Below are 5,651 nucleotides of genomic sequence, written 5' to 3'. Positions count from 1 at the left end.
CTCAAGCTTAAGCCTCAGGAATAGGATTAAACGGGGTACTAGCTCCCAACGGAGCGGAGCACTGCGAACATGATTGATCTTTTGTGCTGAATCTTAAACCTTGCTACTTACAGTCTTAAAATTATATTCGAATAATTAAATCCAGAATATATTTTCAAACATCATTGAAGATGTATACTTGGTTATGTCAGAAAGAGATACGTGGCGGCCCAGAATTTATTTGATTTTCTTGTAAATACTTTTAACATTGACTAAAGCTCCTCAAATTATTTTATCCTAACCCGTTAACTTTATAATTTGTTGTAATTTCAAAAATATTACAGTTTTAAATTTCAACATGACCATTGGTGTCAAATAAAGTGTATTACGGCACAATTCTGCCATTGTACTCAACTAATGAATACATCAAGCAGTAAAGGTCAAAAAATGGATGGAATGTTGACAACTTCATAGTAGTTTGAATAATAAAATTAAAATATATTTTCCTAGTTTACACCTTCAACGTCAACGTTAAGTGCGTCTCTTATTTTCTGCCCACTGAATTCTCATTAATTTTTAGAGACAAAACTTTGTCTTAGCAAAATATTCGTATCTTAGTAAAAATAACAAAAAATTTGTCATAGTAATTTTATAATAAAAATAGTATAAGTATATTCAAAATTAAGATTTTTAAATTTTTCAGTGTTTGGAAATTCGGAGTAAATATTACCAATCTACTGTTAACACCTAGCGCATCTCATCACGATGCCAAAGATGTGTGTACGGAAAAGTAAACATTTTAATTTTATTCAGATACGTAAGGCCTACTAAATTTTATAAATATATTTGTCTAAATACTGATGGTTCCGTATATAAGAGAATTACTATTTGTACTCAATGAATTTGTTTAATAAATTCCATACACGTTTTTTCACTTTAACGTCCACGTTTCTTTTTAAAAATCGGCCTTTTATTGAGTTCCGAAATTCTATTTATGCATAATAAGTTTAATAAGCATAAGGAATATTTTCATAAGATACCTGGAGACAACAATACAAACTATTTTACAAATAATCAAATATGCAAAACTCAGAATTCAGAATTGAGATTCGTACACACCGGAATTTTGACATTTGCTGGAGAGAACCTTTGTTGTCATACTTTTTTCAGCAAGTGAAGATTCTCTAGCATTAATTATATTAATAAGCCAGACAGGTTTCGGCGCGTGTACGTTTTTGGAGAAGAGTTATTGAATATCGGGCGAATCACTATGTGCGAGTGTGTGGTTTTTTTTATATAAAACTACACAAACGAGTCAATTAATTTGTGATTTAATTAAATGATATTTAATAATTTGATAAATATTATATGCATATTCAAACATAGTAATAAAAGCCACACTTAATAAGAAATAAAAAAATAATATTATATTAAATATTAAAAATTGATTTGTATTTTAAGTGGTTGTTTTATGGGTTGTATATGGATTGTAGATATATTATCGTTTTATGAGTTGTATTGATATTAGTAGTAAACACTTGGAGTTTTGTTTAGTGTGTCTAACATATAAACTCATTGTATTTATTCGGATGATTAGTTGTTTTTTAACTGATCCCCAGCTACAATATCTAGATTTTACTTATATTCTATTACATTTTTATACTTTTTATAATATTGGGAGTACTGTGAACCTATTGAATTTGTTAATAATATTGTCAACGGTTATTTCCATTTACTTCTTCGACTACTTCACATTTAAAAGAACATTATGACCACATCATATATATACTATGTTTATGTTTGTAATATATAGTCGAAGGCAGTAGCTGATAAAAATTTAAGAAGAACAGTTTTAGAACTTATCTATCGTCTACTTTTGGATAAGGAAAAAGTATCACAATACTGACAGACAGCCAAGCGGCTAACAAGGCACTAAATACACATTAGGTGACCTCAAGACTGGTGCAAGCATATCTTGAAAACCTAAAGATGCTCGGCGAATTAAATCAGGTGTCAGTTATCTGGGTACCGGGACATACTGGGGAAAATGAATACGCATACAAACTAATCAGAAAACGACCAGCCACACCACTGATGGAACTAGAACCTTTGTGTGAATTAGGTCGCAGTACACTCCTCGATCCCTTATCTATCAGAATTAGTACAATCTAAATTACTTATTGGTACCTATGACATTAGGAGATATCAGGATTGTATGGACTTATCAAAAGAAAAACTTAGAAAAATCACAGGAATCTTAATAGAACACTGTGAACTAAAACACTATCTTACGAGACTGGGCATATAGAACAGAAGAGAAGAGTGTTGGCTGGAAGACTCAGCCACACATATGTTGTTAAAATGTTCTGCGCTAATGCACACATGAAATGTATATCCTTACGGATGAGGTAATAAAACAATGCAAAGTAGGTTCTACACTACTTTTAATTGACACAACAGGTCTTAAAGAATTACTTTAGTCGCAGTGCCACATCCCTTTTTAATTATAATAATAATAACAATAATGTTAATAATAATAATAATAAGACTACAATGTTGAAAAGTTCTTCAGAACATATGGATCGTTTGCTTTTGGCTAAATATTAGCAATACCACATTAGAGAGAAATTGTTGAAAATATATCTATCATTTACTTTAATTCATATTTCAGAAGTTGTTTTATATATATCCATTATTTATTTTCAAATAAATCCTGATACGCAACATTAGGGAAAAGGTGTTTACAATGTATGTACAATACACTTTAATAATGTAATACTATTGACTAATATTGCAGAAAAATATTTACTAATACAAAATTAAAGAGTTGATTTCATCAATTCATTCAACATTAATTAAATTTGATTTAAAATAATAATATATAATATTTAGTTAGTTATTGATAATTTTTGCTTTTGACTGTTATAAAATGTTACAACATTCTAATAGATTATCTTGATACCGATTTGCGCAAGCATTAATTCGATAAGAAAATACCTAATTTACAAAACATCTTTCTTTTTGTAAAAAAAAATAATATATAATTGCACTTTGTACCATAATACCGGTACGAAAATGACTTGCAGTATCGTAGAGGATATTGCACACAATTTTACACAACTTTACACAATTTTACACAATTAATCGTTATTAATCTCAAATCAATTGGAAGGTTGTACTTCAGATTTATTTTCAGTAATTAACTTTTAATTACTGTAGCAAATTCGATGTTATAGTAAAATACTCTTTTTACTGTTAAGAACTGATTAACTATAAAGCTGTTAATTATTACAACACTTTCAAGGCAGATAACGCTAATTACACATTGCATTGAATTAGAAATATTCGTACGTTATTGTATTTTATTCGGAATGGATTTGCATTGCTGCAGGAAGAGATTGAGTGCATACTGATTATTGTACGAATGTTTTTATCAATGCCTGCAGCGTTGGGGATTAGAGTTCAACTAATTTACAAATGCTTTGATTAAATATATGATAGGATGTTATTTCTATTAAATGAATAAACACTTAGCGAAATAAAGTAATTAGGTGAGATACACGTGAAGTGCAAATTGCATTTTCACATGTTAAGTTAATGTTAATATTAACTCGTAATTATTAAGCAAGCAGTCGAGCATGGGGAGTTATAAAATAGTGTCATATACGAGTAAAAATGCTACGCATGCGTACTGATAAAAGATAATATTAGTATTAAATAAAAAATAAAATAAGAAAATTAAAAATAAAGTTTAAAAAAACCTCAATAAAGTGAACACACATGACGCTGCATGGGTAGTTGGTGGCCAAGACGGTTTTGCTTTTCGATTTTGAAGGTTAATTGGTGTAGGAAATGATTTCTTGCAGCTGGTTTGGGACAATTTACTGGGTGTGTGAAGCTGCCGTTGTCTTTATTATGCAGAATTTTTCAATCTTTGTTCGTATGTGTTTTGTTTTTAATTTTAATTTCGTTTGTAGATTTCGGTTTTAGGTTTTTAGTTTCAGGTTGTGGAGAAGCTGAAGACTAAACCGTATTTCAGTTGTTTGGCTGCTAACCTTGCCAATTGTGTTGCTTGAGGTACATTCAATAAAAAAAGTTGTAAATAAAACACTTGATTTTTTGTAGGTATATTATATATGCAAGATACATTTCTTGCATATAACATAGGTATGTATGATCATAATTCGTTGTTGAACTTGTAACTTATTAAAAATTAATTTATGTAGAAATTTCATATAATTATTTATAATGAATTCATGTAAATATGAAGATAGCGTACATTTATAATTTACATTATTTATTAATATTTTAGAACACTTAAAAAAATTATTTTTGAAATGAAGGAAATCATTAAATTTATTTTTATCATTGACTATATGAAACAATTACTTCAGTGTAATAAAGTATTAATATAAAAAAAATTAATAGTTTTTTAATATCTAACAAAAATTCCTTCAATTGTCATCAATAAAAACCTATTGATATTAATATATAAACAATTTTATTTATTGTTGTTTTAGAAATAAAAATACATAACTATTGTTTAACTAAGTACTTTTTTTTATCAAATACGTTTTTATTACAAAATAAATCTAAAAATTAGTTAGGGTTTTTTTTACAGAATGAATGTTTTTTATTTTTGTACAGGTAAGTAATCTATGTTTTATATTGCAAAAACCACAATTTATTTATATATAATTTAATTTAATTATGGCTTAATATTGTAATTAACGACAGCAAAAGTGTTTGTTGCAATTGTTAAAAATTGATTTTAAATACTAAAAATCGGTTAATAGTAAGCTACAGAACAAAATATATTATTCTGTGAAGGTGTTAGAGACATTAACTAATGATGAAACTATTTGATGTTTTAAGTAAAATGAAGGCAGTCAAGGATCATTAAAAGTATACGAAATAGTAAAAAATATTATTATATTTTATAAAATACATGCACTAAACCTAGGTATTGTTAATTTAAAGTTGTGGAAATTATTTATATTGACCCAAAGTGCTCTATGATCGTCATACGTTAATTATGAAGAGAACACTTAAAGCGTTAAACTAAATCAAAATTGAAAAAAAAGATTACTATAAAAAATTTATTGACTTTTATTTTGCTTCTTGAAAATAAAAAAATTTCGGATGCATTTTTGGATTAAGTACAGCACTAAATAATAAAAAGTTTCAAAAATTGTTTAGCAAAATTTTCAGAATTGGTGTCAAAACCTATTAATTTTTTGTATACCCTTATTAATAAAAATTAAATTAATTAAATAAATATATTCTTTGCTATCATTGACAGTACAGAATAGGTTAGATTGAAGTGTCAGGCTTGTGCACCAAAACTCATTTAATTAAAAATAATGGCCCGTTATGGTACCACGGATATAGACAAAAAAAAAAGATTTGATATATTACTGAAATATGTTATTAGAAGAAAAAAAAACATAAATGCAAGATAAATTAAAATCAAAAATAAAAACAAATAAATTAAATAAAAAGATTATTAAACCTAAACAGTGTCAAAAAATCATAATTAATTAAATTAAAAACAAAAAAATTAATATTATTAAATTTAAATAAGTTAGGTGTCAGAACATTTTTGAAATGACGATCTGAATTAGAAGAGCTTTATAGTAAATCACCTGCAGTATTACTAAAATAGTGGCAGG

The sequence above is a fragment of the Teleopsis dalmanni genome, chromosome 2 (genome assembly GCF_002237135.1).
Source record: "Teleopsis dalmanni isolate 2A chromosome 2, ASM223713v2, whole genome shotgun sequence".
NCBI lineage: Eukaryota > Metazoa > Arthropoda > Insecta > Diptera > Diopsidae > Teleopsis > Teleopsis dalmanni.
Note: the sequence above shows the minus strand (reverse complement) of the source record.